Source organism: Calliopsis andreniformis, chromosome 4 (genome assembly GCF_051401765.1).
Source record: "Calliopsis andreniformis isolate RMS-2024a chromosome 4, iyCalAndr_principal, whole genome shotgun sequence".
Taxonomy (NCBI): Eukaryota; Metazoa; Arthropoda; class Insecta; order Hymenoptera; family Andrenidae; genus Calliopsis; species Calliopsis andreniformis.
The window spans coordinates 7,873,360-7,889,799 of NC_135065.1; the positions used below are offsets into that span (position 1 = coordinate 7,873,360).

Here is a 16,440-nt window from a genome sequence, read left to right on the forward strand (position 1 = left end):
GAAAATTTCATAATTTGAATATTTTGAAAATTTGAAACTACGAACGTTGGAATATTTAAAATGTCGAAAATTTCAATTCTGGAACACTTAAAACTTGAAATATCTGAAAATTTCAACGTTTCAAACATTTCAAAATCCACACACCCCAAAATACCAAAATCGAAAAATTACTAAATAGAATCACAGCTCACGCGAAGATCAATTTTCCCACATCTTACGAAAGCTCTCAACGAGTTAACTGATTGAAGCGTCAACAACCCGACGTCGCTAGAAATGTACTCTCTACTGGCATCTCCAAGATCAAGGACCCAGCACGTTCGAAGCAACTCGTTCCCTGCACAGCTCACGAAATCTCAGGGCGATTCCCAGTAGCCAGCCGTTTTGATGGACGATCGAACAAATTCCTCGGCGATGTTCCGTGGCACAAACAACCGCCGTTTCCTGGTGCAGAGGGCCGCGGGAAGCTCGCGCTGGAGGAGGCTGACAGAAGCTGGCGTGGCGAGGGCTCGGGGAGAAAGGAAAGACGATAACGAGAGAAAGGAGCGGCGGAGGAGGAGGAAAAGAGAAAGGAAGAGGAGCCGAAGGAGGTGGTGGACACGTCTTATGCATAATTCATGCGGCTGCCTTCCAATGTATATTTTCGTGTTTAAATATTTGAATACCTCGTTCGCTGCAATACCGAGAGAGCGGGTTAGGAAAATATTCCGTCGCTTATTCATCGTGGCTCTTCGTGCGCAGGAGACTCAACGAAGGATCCTTCGGTTTCCGCGCCACCCTCTTCCGCCCCTTGCCCCGCTGGTCGCCGCCTCCCCCTCGTGAAAGAAGATTTCATCAGGACTGGCGATATTTCCCCGAGCTGCTCCGTATTGTTACGCTCTTCTGTCGGGACGGCAATAAAGCGGAGCCACGATAAAAGAAAACGTTCACGAGGCCGCGGTATTTGAAAACTAGAAAAAAAAGGACGACGGGGGTGGAGGGGGAGGGAGGCTGACGGCTCGCGTCCTCGAGTGACACACAGCGTTTCGTCAACCTACCGTCGATTACTTCTACGCTCGTGCGCAATTGTTCATTGTTCAACGAATAATAAGGTCGATTAGGCCTGTGCGTCATTCTCACTCTGAGAACTCGCGTGTCCCCGACACACTCCGCGCAATCTACTCTCTAGGCTTGTTGAACTTTCAACTCCACCGTTTCTAAGTAATTTTTTGTTTGTCTACAGAATCCTCGGCGGAGTTGCCACATGAAATCCTTCGTTAGGTACAGCGGGGGAAATCGAGAGGTGGGGAAGAAATACCGAGGGTCCTATTGCAATATGTCTAGGGCCTAGAGTGAGACCTGAAGATGGGCCTATATTACATGTTATACAGAGTGTCCAAGCTGAAAACAGGAAAAATATTTAGGTGGCCTGCTTTAGGTTATGCACCCTGTACAACAATGTTAAAACAGAAAAAACAGACACTATACATATGTCTACGTAGTTTTCTAAAAACTTATGTAACTGTGTCATATAATATATAGTATAAGCGTACCTATAATATCACAATAAAATAGAACACCCATTTCTTTCCCACCTCCCAGTTCCTCCCACCACACCCACGGAGGGAATTCACGCGGCAACCCTGATCCTGAGCGAGGTCCATCCAAGGCAGCTCGCGAATGCGCTCGATGGATCGGCAACTCTTATGGGAAATACGAAACAGAGTTTTCCCCGATACGAATCGAACAGAGCTACTCGTAGCATTATGAGCGGAGCGACGCGCGTTATGGCTCCCATGGCGGATTGTCTGTCCCTCTTTCTCCCTCTGGTGTATCCTAGGATCGACGAGACTCCTTTCACAGAGCATCGAAGGGGAGGCAGGGATCGCAGGGGAGGAGAGGCGAAAAAACAGAGAGCAAGAGAAGGACGAGGAGCGAGCAGCATGGTTAGGGTCGGATAATGGAAGGGACGGAGAACAGTGTCGTGTCATCGAGCAAATCGCACAATACTGCTCGGCTGGAGCGTAAAGTATGACGGGGCCGAGAGACGTTCCGCCAGAATTCAGCCAAATATTCGTATTTACGACCTCCACGAACGGTCGTATAAATTTGGTAGACGGGGCAGAATAGACGGTGATATAAACGCGAGGCCAGCTCGCTCTGTCCGCTGGAATGGACCCTGCTTTCCCGAAAAGGATCTTTGTTCCTGGGACAGACGACTCTTGCGAAGAAAAATCAATAGCCTCCCTGCGTAATTACGTATAATTGCAATTATAACGTGTAACTTAGTTTCCCTGAATTGCAGGAGCAAACACAAAGATACAGATAATAGGACACTTTGAAATTCGGTCATTTTCCTTCCCTAGAGAGTGGATCCTTTGCGCCCGAAATTGCCTCTTTTAATTAACGACGATCGCCAATTCGATAATTGGCCAGCAACGATGACAACGATGAAGAGCGTGCTCGAGAGAGACCGCGATAAACGACCACGACTAATTACACGGACTTAATGAGCGCCCTGGTCGCGATAACGAAAAGGGGCGGTATATCGTGGCCACGTGGCCTTCTTATCTCTTGAATGAAGAATCTCCTTTGCAATCAGACTCTGACTGCTACTTCTGTGGGAAAACGCCGCGAAGAAGGTTGTCGCTGATAACGTGAGCCCGTTATCGGTGTGCTTGGCGAACGCTTTCCGTACTTGGAAGCACAAACGAAAGAAAAATGTGCTTTTCATCTTCGTTTGCCCACTGCTTTTCCAAGTAAAAATGTCTCGACGTTGAGGGTTCAAACACGGTTTAAAAAGCTTGTAACGGCTGATACAGTCCCATAAAGAGGCCCATGAGAAAAGGGCCAAGGCCTGGAAGTACTTCTGGCAGGTACAAACAGCCAGAAAATGTTTTGATGCTCTAACACAAATTCGTTGCTAGTACCATAATCTATGGTTGGTTCCACGAGTTCCTTCTGGTCTTACGATTGGTCGAATTGGTGGTACGTCTGTGTTGGAATGCAAGATAGTTGTCGGAAGATTGTACGCGCAGGTAGAGCGGCACACACGAGCTAGTACCTGCGGCTGCGTACCTGAGCGAACCACCGACGATGCAAGGGGATTAATGTTCTTTTCAGGCGGTCGGTAGCATTAGAGATTAGCTGTAAAATCCCCTCCCCATTTACTTTCGGTTGATTTTATTACGTAGAAGTACTCGCCTCGTTACCAATGGATCCTTCCGCTTTTTTGTTTATTTGAAGGCTGATTTGGGGAGGTCGAGACCTGTGAAATTAGTGGATCCTAATGCATCCATTGCTTCTATGCTCCGTGACAAAAATATAAGATACCTACAATTTTATATAGATTTATGCACTGTGAATTGAGTAGAATACTGGTTGTATGGAGTAAAGCATGAGACCATTTTTTATTTTTGAATATTTAAGCATCTGAATGCTGGGAAGATTAGAAATATTTGAAGATTCAAAGACTTGAATTTTTGTGTATCACACCCTACGATTCAGTTCCCTCGGTTCCTTCAACCCAGCAACTGGACAAATCGACGATGCATCAAATTACAGCGCAAGGTATTTTTCGACCGACTGTGCTCCATTATTTTTCATGGAGATCCAAGACTTCTTGCGCAATTATCACTCATGCAAACGAAAGCTGAAACTTTAAGCTCGAGGGGACTCCCTTGGCGAACCGTTTAGAAGCTATTTTCCAAAGTGGATTCTCGAATTTGTTTAAAGGACCACTGGTCGCCGTCTGGAGCACGATGCACTGTGCAACACGCGAAACTGACTTCTTTTTGTCTTTGTTAACTACCACTCGTATGGAGGGAAACGAAACAGACCGCATCGATGAAACGTCACGCAATATCCTCCGGCGTTTGTAGCGAGTCGAAACACAAACTGGCGTCCAGGTGATCCCTGCGGGTCGGTGGAACGCATCTGGCCGATGCAACCATTGTTCGAGCAATGTTATTAATTCGTTACAGCCGTAGCAATTTGTTGGGGACGGGGCCGATAACGGGGAACGAAGTTATCGCGAGCAACGAAATAGGATCAATTCGTTCCGCGAAAGGGAAAACCTGGCGCTGCAACCGACTGTTCTCGACATTCTCTGTGCGGATTTCCATCGGTGAATTACGCACGAGTAACTTCAGGGAGAATCGCGACGAATTTTCTGCGGATAATGAAACGCAGTTCGTGAAAAACTATTAACTGAAAAATGAGAATTGAATGTTCTGCGATTCAATGACACGTGTAAACATGGTAAAATGAGGGATATACTTTTCGAGATTGATAGGAAATTATACTAAACTTTCTAAAGATATCTATAGAGGATGATAGTAAACTTGTAACGAGGAAGAATTTATATTTTAGTACTCTCTGTTATAAATCTCTACCATAATTTCCCACAATTATCCTCTTTCAGACCACATTCCTATAACATATACTGAACTAACATAAACCAATTTGCTTTCGTCCCCCCAAAAAATTCGACACGACTTCCCAACAAAATCCATAGACCCACGCGCAAGTGAATCAAGTCCAGTGTCAATCAGTCGACCAAAAACTGTCGTTGCCATCGAGCCAGACAGTTCGCCGCGGACCCAGGTGTCGGCGAACGTAGGAATAATTACGATCAATGGGATTAATTAGAGCGTCGAAAGGGAAACGGTGGCTCGAATGTCGAGCGCTCGGACGGTCGAAAGCCGGTGGATTCGAGGCAAAAGGAAATCAATGGCGGATTAGGGATGGGGCGCGCGAGACAGAGGGGTGTCGGCGGCGTAGGAACGGGGTTGCAGGCGAGAAGGGGGCCAGGCGAGCTTTCAGCCGACGCTTTCTGCGGATGCCCCCTCGCGATCGTTGCCAAGGGACGTTTTCGAACTTCGTGTTAGGCTCTCTTTCACCCTGGCCCCGCTCGTTTGCATAGGCGTGCAACGCTGCAGAGTGGAAAAAAAAAAAAGCGGCACGAGAGGCCCCGACACACGCTCGCTAGCGCCATATGGCCGCGGGCGAGGCTTCCTGCCTCGGAACTGAAACACGCTGGAAATATGTAGGCTCCAGTCGCGCAGGCATTTATTCGGGCGTAATTAACTCCGTGAAATCGCGAATCTCGTCCTTCGCTGAAATACGATTTCTCCGCGGCAGAAAATTTCGGAGGCGATACGTTATGATTGGTGCCGAGAAGCCGATCAGGCTATTCATTTGCTAAATGGAGAACGTTTCGTAAACGGACTCGATCGGGCGAATTTATGGAAATAATTATGGGGAATTGCAGGAAGGGGCTTTAATCTTGATGTTCTTGAGTATGAATTTTCTCATTTTGAGGAGACCCTGTTTATGGCGGAAATTAAATTGAGAACGTTTAAATACGGTTCCACGTTTCGATTTCTCTGCGCTGGTGTTATTTGCATAGGCTGGTGGTGTGAGTAATACGATTACAAGAGAATTGACGATTTTAAATTCTGGAATATGGGAGCTTGATTTAACGACAGAAATCTGAAATATTTTCCTTTTGGATAATTTAACTGGCTTCGGTAGGCTACTATTAAATCAAGTCTAAATTTTTGTAAATTTTGAACTCTTCTATTCACCTCAATTTTTTCATTCCAATTCCCAGGAAGACCTACCAACCCCTCAAAAATAATTTCGCGTACAAGCACAATAGTGCTACTATCCGAAACATTGAGCAAGCCACGCGTATAATTAGGGGTTTACGAGCAAGCTGACTTCTTACACGAATCAAGGAATATCCATCGAAGTGGTACGGATGTCTAGGTTGGGTCTGTGTTCGGGGGTTGGTTTGGTTTCGGTGTGCGCGCCAGTCACCCGGGGGGGGATGGTTTCACGACCAAATTCACCCTCCTCCTCGTCCCTGCCCCTCGCCTCTCTGCTCTCTCGGTTCGTCATATCGTCTCGCTCCGACACGCGTTCCCCTTTCCCTCGAACGCTCTCCCTGCTTCTTTCTGGCCCTCCACACCCCCGCGAGGATCAATACAAACCGGCGGTTATCGTGCCGATACTCGTTCGCTCGTCGAGCATCCCCAAAAAGCTTTCGTGGAACCGCGTCGGCAGCGGGGTGGCTGCCAACCCCCCACTCACCCCTCTGTTCAGGTTTTTAACAACAACAATCATTCCGTGGGACGTCGCCGCCGCTGTGAAGGATAACGAGCGGGCCACGAGAAAGTATGCCGGCTCGCAATTAGACGTAGTACTACGCGCTCGAATGGGGTGAGCCCCTCTGCTGGAGATTGCGTTGTGAAAGACCGGTCCTTTCTTCTTTTCCTCTCTGCTTTTTTGCGTGCTCCTTACGACCCGTTTCGCGCTTGAAATATTTCTGGATAATGCGTCGAAGCTCTATCTTCGATAGGACATGTCCATTGTTTATTTTCTCCCTTTCTTTCCTTTTTTAGTTACTGAGGTGGGTGTAGGAAGTGAACCAGTAAGTTGAAGAGCAGAGAAAGTACAGAATTTACTATTTTTGAAAAATGAACTGAGAATCTCAAGAAAGTAAAGCTGGATTATATGTATTCTAGATATTCTTGGAACACCCTTAGTTGAATTTAGAGATCGTGTTCATAAGTTAATATGGCTTAATAGTCGATTGGATATATCTAAAAAAGTCTGTATCTCGATACAGGAATCATTACTCTCATCCTCAAAACTCAACATCTATATGTACACTAGGGAATCCAAACGATCGATAACACTCTGTTCGATGGTATTGGCTAACGAGGCACTATTTGCTTACTGGGTTTCTATGGCTTTTCCGCAGAAGCCAGGCCGCTAGTTTCCAAACAGGGGGTTTTAAAATTTAACGACCCGAGGCTCGCCGTATACGAACGAACCAGAGCGTCCCATCTGGAATATCCAATAAGGCGGCGGTGAATTTTTCAGTCGAACGCCGTACGACGCAAATTAATTAACGATTCCGCTTACAACCATCGATTAATTATGCCGATCACCGGAAGAGGCGCAACCCTTCCCGCTTTTAGTTCTCGATTACTTGCCCCGCGGCTTCGTGCCGCGCCAGGCTCGTCATTAACCCATCTCCAGCAAAAATCAACACCACCGATCTATTCCATTTCCAGTAAAGCCTCACTCAGATTAGTCAAATATCAAAAGTATCAAATAATCAGTGGCTTGAATTCAAGCTACTTGAATTCAACTAACTTGACTGATCTGAACGTGCCTAGACGAAATAGAAACTTGAAGGGATATTTCAAGTCAAGTAAAGCTGTGAATACACCAGAAGTCACGAACTCTTCGCGAACAGTACACGAATTAAATTTCCTAGAAATTTTCTCTTCCCCCATCTGCTCGAATACTGTTCTTAGTGTTCGCGAAAAATTCGAGTAAGAGTGATAAAAAGCTTGTGTACAGGTCAAGATGTTTCAAATCATTTACTCTGGAGCTGCTCAAATTCCAGTAACCTAACTAACCTGAACAAGGCTTAACGATCACTCGACCTATGTGAATATCTCTTCGTGGCACTCTCCCTGAAAAATCAATTCCAAACGCGAAACAAATCGACTCGAAAAACAGCGATCTCCAGCGTTCAAAGCGAAACGCGTCAAAGCAGCTTCACCTCGGTAAACATCATGGATCACGGGTGATCAACACGGTACAGAGCTTGTTAGCAGCAATTCCACCGAAAGGACAGTCTATTTGCCGAGAGTATCACGGTGTATGTGATAATGACACAGCGTTCAAGGTTCAACGTCACGGGCTCTCCACCTCGGTCCAACCCCTATAATACCACCGCCCGATGCAACGAGACACACGATTCCAGAGCGTTGTTCAGAGTCAGGGTGGGTCCCTAGCGTGTCTCTGTGGATATTAATCCTGTTATATGGCGGCGGTCGCTCCACCTAGATTACGAGCCAGGGTCGAAAGTAACTCCGCGGAATTAACATCCCCAGACTAGGCTCTCCCAGGCGCCGACTCCTCTGACAGCCGTGGGTAGGTTGCGAAAGGAAGCTGAACGAAACGGCGTCGATATTTTTCCAAAGCTACGCAGCTTGCTTCTTCGTTTACCAAGGGTTGATGCACCCTCGCTGGGGAAGAGCGTCGCCGCCAGGCGTGGAGCGAACCGAAAGTGCTTCAGATGTCGCTAAACGAAGCGGAAAATCGAGCTCGCGGCAGGTCGATGTCCGAGGACGTTGCGCTTCGGCCAGCTTCATCCTGGAGCCTCGCTGATTGTGCTGGTTTAATTAGGCGTGGCGATATCTCGCACTCTTCTGGAGAGATTCGAAAAAGAGCAGAACCGCGAGACGAACGTGAGGCTGATATTTATCGTATGAGCTAGACAGGTTCAGAGATGTTTGTGAGAACATCAGTTCGTCAGAAAACGCATCCGCTATAAACGGAGAGTAACATTGCTAATACTGCTCAAACGACACAGACACAGGCTGTCTGACTTCATCAGCAGACTTATTCTACTGCCTAAGTGCATCAGGTTAGACATACTGTAGTCAGTAGAATAAGCCTCAAGTCAGACATGTTTCACATTGACTCGAACCACTTTTATAATTACTGGCACATATGCATTTAAACATTTCATTATCTTTGTGTCTAAAACCCATACTCCAAGTGTCCTAAGTTTTTCCGATTTTTACACCAGAGGCGACAAATTATTGCTCACTGTTGCCTCAATGAAGACAGCTTAACGATGGATGCTTTCTCAGCTGCGAAAGGTGTTTCAGAGTCCTAGGAACTTCCAGGGTCTCTGAATCAAAATGTTACGGTTCCAGGGCTCGAGAAAAGTTACGAGATTTCTGGACATTGAGTCAAGGTAAGAATCCTCTGAGTAATTTTCCCTGGAATTTGAATTCCTATGAAGAAGTCTGGCACCGAATTAATAATTCTGGGATTGTTCGATGTCCTCGACGCGGTGAATGCACCGCCGAGATGAGTCGTTGCTATTTCCACGGTCGATGAAAAATGCAATCAACTCCTCTTTGCCGTCGAGAATTCCGCCCGCGGAAACTTCTAGGACTTCGTTAAGGCGAGTGAGGTCGAAGACCGAATTCCCTCGTCCTCGCGAAACTTGCACGCTCTGTTTCAAGGAGTTCCTCAGACCGAGAGGGCCGAATAATCGCGCGAAATAATTGAAACGGAATGCGTAATTTGCTAGACGGAAGTTTAGGCAGCGGTGAAAAATCCTGTACTTCCAGTTGGAAGTTGCTGAACTCCCAGCTCGATTCTGAATACTATATTCCTTGTTATGAGTTCACTGCCAGAGATACCGTATTTCTTAATTATTTAGAGTGAACGAGCTTTGTCGGGACAGAAAGTAAGAAGATTAGGTACTTTAAAATACAGTGGACAAAGTAGCTTCTGAAGGACATCAAGTTTTCGCTTTTTTAAGCTTCAAAATTCTTGTGGAACTATGTGATTTTTAATTTTTATCCTACTAATATTTCATTATTCATGACTGTAATACAAAGCAATCCTTAATTATGAAAAAAATATTACAATTTTTTTAGCATTTCAGTAGATAGATACTCATGGCACGAATATTTTTCTCCACTTGAATAAATATTCTACTTTCTTTAAACCACAGAATTGCATAACCATCGACCTCCTTCAATGTTATTATCAATTAGAACTCCAAATTCTGTGCTACTTGAGAAAAGTGTCTCATACTCTCATTATAAATTCCTCAGTGACCTACAATCCCATAACAAGGAAATATCCGATTGTATCATTCGGATCCAGAACTCTGGCTGGCGAATAAGAGCGTTTCAGGAACACCCGCTTCGAATTCGAAAAAGTAAATAGGAGTCTGTTTGCAGGGAGCGTTCGATAGCCTCATAGCGCCTTTGAACAGATGCTCTCTCTATTCGCGTCTCGATGGCCGAGCGTCGCAATAAAATTCCAATCCCGATCACTATCGAGCGACAGACACGGTTATTGCTGGGAACGCGTTCTCGACGAAGAGCAATCGCAAAAGAGGACATCGAACAGTGGATCGAGCCGAAGGTGCCGTGCGCGAGCTTCCGGTTTCGTGCGACTAGCCGTGTCCTCGTAATTATCCTGTCATTAAAATTATGATCGCCGCGACGCCGCGTGTTTTTTATCGGACCATATGGAGGCTCGCGATGCCACGAGCCGCTTAATTGTTTCCGCTTTTCGTTTTTACCATGGCGTTCTACTAGTTACGCGTTCAGCTTGTTACTAGAGTATTTTCACGAAACAGAAGTCGTCGTTACTATTGGTAATTAAAACGAAATTTTCTTGGCTTGTTTTTAATTCAACTTTTCTAAGGATATAAGAGAGGTACGAGTGAAAGAGTTCATTTTAATTCTGTTAATGTTTAGCACACTAAAGTGGAACTGTTCAAGGATTCTAATATAATTTCTGAGCATAATTGAATTCAAATTCCTGATTCATAAATTCAGAAGACCCTCTGTATTATTATATTTGTATAAATTCTCTGAGTTCCAGGCATACTTAATAACTGTGCATCTGAAAGTTCATCAAATGTGTTACACATTAATATTAAATACTGCTCGTTGATTACCATTAAATTTCTCTATCTTTTCCCAATTCCTCAGCCATAACAAACTGAAGCTTGTTATACGGAGGTTGGCTGCGTATTATCATCACTCCCCTATTTCTAATTCTACATGAAGCAGTAACGAGCCTAACGCAAATATGCAAGTAGACACGATTCTAAACGTAAATTTTTGCACGGCAGCGTAGTTACAGTACAGAGGGGTGCAGATGTCGAAAACAGCTGGCCTCGCGAGCACACGCGTAACGTCAGCAGCCTGCCCTAACGATATCGCACAGAGATGCATAGATTGAACCCATTTTACGATCACTCCCCTCATTTCGGTTCCGCCCCGCTGCTAGCCGATCCTTTGTCGGAGCGAACGTGCCCAGGCAAAAGGATTTCGCGACTGCGAAAAAGGTTTATCCGCGTGGAAAGAGAGCCCATGGCTAACCGATAAATTGATACGAGAGAACGATTAATTGGCTCCCGTCTCTCTCACCCAGTCAGATCTCTCCCCATTTACGAAGCACCAGAATCGCTCGCGGTATTTACATTCGGTAAATTTTAACGCGGTCGCGATGGCAATTACCATTTCACGGGCTACTGAAATTTTCTTGCTTGTCTGTCTGCTATGGCTGTATAGGGAAGCTTGTCAACTAAATTTTGTGAACAATATTTATGGATTTTTCTAAAACCACGTTCAATTTCCTTTTGTGACAAATTTAACGAAAATATAAATTGAATATTTGACATGATCCCTAGTAAGCAAATAAGAGACCTCGTCGTAAATCATAAGTAATGGACAGAATTACCTAAAATTGGTTCTGTTTCAATTTCAAGAAAATTTCTTGTAACAAATTTTAAGCCTCCTTTAGACTGTCTCTATATGGACCAATATAAATTTCAAATTTTTAGAAGCCATTTTCGGAGATGGAACTCGGTCAAAACTTCAAACCTTATTTCCTCAGAGGCAAGCGGAACGTACGCGACACGAGTCTATTCTTAATGCCAATTGCATTTAATGATATTCTTACGAGATGCATCGGGAAGGGAAGACGAAATGGGAAAAGAATTCGACGAATCTTTAAATTTGCATGACTTCCGCTCTCCTCCGTTCCTCGAATAGCTGGGGTCGTTTAAACGATCCTTCAAAGCATGGAAAGTCGAGTCACATACTTACGAATAATAGCTCGTGATGCGAATATACCACAGTCTGGCTTACCTGGAACAAAGAAGAGAAACGTTTCTTAATTGTCTGGTCGAGGGAGCAGCGGGCGAGAATCGATATGACTCGAGCTTCGAATTGGATACGTCTGAATGGACGCCCTCGACGAACGAATCCGTCGCTGGGAATTCGAGTGCAATCGAACACGATCGAACGAATAGAGACTGGGACGTTTCCACGCGCTCGCCGCTTCTTTCATGGCGAACATATGCGGGACACGTTAACCGGAACACGTGCGTCGAGTCCTGCGGTTTCACGAGGACAGAGGACTCTGGTTCGACGTTTTTGTCGCGCGTTGACGCTCGTTCTGCTCGATGCGCGAGATCGAGTTCCCTGGGAATTGCTCGAAAAACCGTTCACCATTTACTTGCTGCGATTCGACGACAAAGTGGCCCTTTAAGGAGTTACGTCTACTTCAGGGCTCCAGAGAAAGGCAATTTCAAGAACTTTTTCTCGAGAAGTGGAATTTAAAATCAAATTGTTTATTAATTTTTAATTGTTTATTAATAGTTTATTAAATTCAATGGGAAGAACGACCCTTTGTGGTATCAAGAATAGAGGATATTAGAGTCAAACGAAAGGAAACTAGAATAAGCATATAAACATATAGGAAGAGTAATAAGTATAATAATGAATAATAATAAATAATACAAGAAATATTATTTTTGTAAATATACACTAAATAGTAGGGTAAGATAAGCACTAATGAATGCTAGACCCAAACGCGCGAAACTCTCGATCACTTTGCTAATGTCCCTCACAAACTCAAGGGGGATCGACGATAATACAAACCATTCCCGAGCAAATTGTTCACGTTTCTCTCGTCCACCGGTGCTGTAGCCGATGAAAATGTTGCACACGCGACTTCTTCGAGCATTTTACCGAGGCAGTAAACAGGCTGACGTCGTAAATTTGAAACTGGAAACTCGAGCGAAGGGAACAGCGAGTCCATAAAACGGGGGCAGGAAAGAGAGCGAAAAAAGATCGGCCGCGACCGTGTTCCCGGCGACATTTTGTCTTCGACGTTTGACATTTCGAGAGTATTAAATTCCCCGGGCTTGCACGCCCACGCCCTTGCGCGCGATCGCCGAGGGAGAGCGTTTCCAACATGGCGCCGCTCGCGAAAAGTACCTTGCACCTCCCTCCCCCGACCTTCCTCTCACGTTTTCCCTTTTTCGCCCGTCCCCTCCCGTAACGAACTATTGTCCTACAGCACCGTGACCGCGTTTCTTCGAGAATGGATTCCTCCACGCTTCTTCGTTTCCCTCCGCCTTTTTCTCCCCTCCGTTTCGCAATCGACCCGCGACCAGCCCGTGCAAAACAAATTATGCAAGCGCGTTTTCGGGACGAGAGAGGAAAAAAGAAAGCCGGGAGACTGGATCGGGACCCGATTCACGAGGTGTCGCAACAGCGAGAAGCTCCTCGCGAAGAGACCGATTTGAGAGCGTAACGAGGGCCGATTAAAATACAGGGTGTACCAGAACTGCTGGCACGAGGGGAAAGTCGGCGATTCTATGGGAAAAAGGAAGACAAAAGCATGGAATAAACGGTTTTAAATAATAGTGAGTGTAATTACGAGAGCGAAGATATGTCATGTTATTTGGCAGTGTCATTTGTATCTCCTAAAGGGGAAATCTAATAAAAAGGCTGTTAAAAATAACGTTTCAACTATGTCTAAACATAGAATTGATTGTCACAGAGCTAAATCTAGTTGCGTCCTCTTATATCTTCTCTTTCCTAAAAAGCTACAAATTAAGCATCTAATAAATGTCATTCTATGTGACAGACCAATTCAACATAGGTAACAGCTATGAAGGCTGAATAGTCGATCACTTCAATAGGTAATGATTTCCAAAGTACTTATTTATTTATTTATTTATTGTAGGATATAATCAGATATCTAAACTTATTATGTGATCAGTTTAAGAAAAATCAAGTAACGCTATCTTGCAATTTATTACTAGGTACTTGAAGGGTACACAAAGTAAGAGGAATACTCGCAGTGTGACTACTGTCTGTATCTACTGAAATTGTATTTCTTTCATACACTTGTACTCGGTCAAAATTCACTCAATTTTCTCAAAAACAAAACACAATATCAAAAAGAGTTTATCCTACATTTTCGACTTCTTTTTTCATGTTCATAGAATCACAGACTTTTTGCTTGTATCGTCACTTTTGGAACGCCCTATATGGTGTTATAATGGGCAGTGGGAACGGCGATCGTGACGAGCAATTCGAATGTCATCATGATTGCACGTACGAGCCCAATTTTTGCATAAATTTTGAGTGACAGGACACACCGTCTAGCGTTTCAGTCTCTGCTAGCAAAAGCAGACAGCTGAGGGTCCCTGGACGTTCTCCTTTTACCTCGATTCTATTTATTTTTAATGATGATCGATGCCAATTATCGCGCACAATCGAGTCTATGGATGATACAGCGTCCTATCATAACGTTCTCAATGTCAAGAGGGGGAGAAGGCTATTATGTGAATGGCTCGCGATTGCTACACGTGGAAAAATGTGTAGGACGTTGACGTACGCAAGGACGATTATGTTCAGGTGAAATAGCGACTGATTGCTTGCTAGGGGATTAATGAAAGCTATGTAGAGCTTTGGAAAATCGATTTTTCCGAAGACTGTGCTTTTAAAAATATATCTGAGAAACCTTATACTCGAAAAGCTAAAATTAACGGAAGTAATGTTTCCCAAGATGCGACAAACAATAGTGTTGTTACGATATAAAAAGCCTCTACACATTTTCCTCAAGCTGTTTTTTTAAATAGCTATCATGGTATCTTGAGATTCAGCTGACCCTGATGGCAAGAGAATCATTCAGAATTTTTATACACATTGCCAAGTAATATAATTCCAAAATTCGATATAAATAGGTAAATAAAAAGACTGAAAATTTGTAAAATTAAAGACACAAATACACAAAACTTTGAAACACTGAAAATTTGAGAATTCAAAAGCTTGAATTTAATAGCATTGGTGGAATAAAAAAATTGTGGACCCCATTAATAGCATCAGCATCTCAAAATAAAATTCGAATATGGCGTCTCGAACTTACAAGTCAGCCAGCAGTTTACAATGAAGTTTCACAGTCCAACAGTGCAAAGTAACACGCAGCGCGTCGAAGTTCCCAGCTCCTAATTCACAAGACAAACGCGAAGCCGTGCGAGCACATACAGGCACAGAAACGCATTAAAAGCTGTCAATTTGCGCGAGCCAAGGCACAAAGTGCTGCAGCAAGAGTCGTCGCATTTTACGAACTAAAGCACGCAGGCGAGGTGTTATTACATGGGATGACGAAAGCTCGAGCGCTAGTCCACGAGGCTCCCAGCAATCGTTTATTACTTATTACACGGCGACTTATTAGCGACGGCCATTGTTCAACAAGCGTATCCATTTCGAGACAAATGCCAAGGTGAGTGGCGCGCGGGATTACGATTGTTGCAACTTCTCGGCTGTAATTAATATGCAAGGGGGAAGGGCGACGCGCGTTAACGTCGTCGTCGGGAATTAACTTCCTAATTAACGAGCGCCTGCGCGCTCCGGTATCACGGCAGAGGCGTTAAAACCAACGAAGATATAGAGGACGAGGCGTTTCGTGCACCCGCCGTCGCCCAACGTAATTAGAAAGTAAAGATCATAAATTCTTTAATTGTCACCGCGCGAACGGATTTAATCGACCGTTCGCCACGGTCGTTCTACGATTTATGACCGAGCATTGCACTTTCCATCGCGCATCGCAATCCGTGCTCGATATCGAATTCCACTGGGAGATCGACAATTTTAGGCGTCACGCGTGCTTGATCATTTGCTATGACGCGGGGGAAGTTATTATTGCAGGCATGAATTTTTGGTGAAAATTGTGCGGAGCATTTGTTAGTGACGTGTGGCTACTTACATTCAGGATTCATTTGTGCCTTTGTACATTTGAATCTAAACTTGAATTTCAGAACTTGCTTGACTTGGAATATTTCAAATAATTGAATTATTTGAGAATATTGGAAACTGAAATATTTGAAAGTATTATAAAATTGAAATATTTCAAAATTTTAAACATTCAAATATTTGAATATTTAAAAATGTTTACCTGAATTCGACACTTGAAATACTACCTAAACAATATTTCAATTTAAATATTCGAAACTTGCCACAGAAAAACTCAAAAGTTTGAAATCGATTCCAGGTTTACCCTGGTCAAAGGAAGCAGCCCTTCCTCCCTGCGTCACTTCGCCACTCCCATGTCAGGCCACTCAATCGCCCAACACCATCGACCAAACTATCGAAGCAACAAGCAAAACTACTTCTCTCAGAGCAGAATTCCCTCTGCATCTCCGTCGAGTCGAACCCTACGGGACTCGTAGAACTTCATACCAAAGCTGCCCACTCGTCTCGTTGCTAGCCCAGCATAATCTCGATGCTCGTTAAAGCGAACGAAACGGCGCGTCAAGTTCTCTCGGCGAGCAAGTGTATCCATCGAAAAGATCCGCCAGAGGAATTCGAAATTGCCATCGCAGGAGTCGGACGGGGGCTTAATCGATCGCGCGAGGCACCCCATAACTTAGGCGCTGCAAGTGGGCACAGAAGAGGCATCATAACGCAGGGCGTGAGTCGCTGGGCCCGAATCGCTCGATCGTTCGGCGAGGCGAAATTTACGATCGCGCCGCGGCGTGGTTCGCGTTGCGCCGCGGTAATTTTCCGGCGACAAATCCCTGCCCATCCGTTTTCTTGC

General features: G+C 44.7%; 1 long non-coding RNA gene across 1 annotated transcript in view; it reads right to left on the bottom strand.

The window, feature by feature from the left end:
* The window catches only part of LOC143177816 (uncharacterized), a 114,132-nt gene that overhangs the window by 15,951 nt on the left and 81,741 nt on the right, over nucleotides 1-16,440 (bottom strand). Inside the window, exon 2 of the long non-coding RNA XR_013001660.1 lies at nucleotides 11,652-11,693. This is a non-coding gene — a long non-coding RNA (uncharacterized LOC143177816). The remainder of the gene's footprint in view (nucleotides 1-11,651; nucleotides 11,694-16,440) is intronic.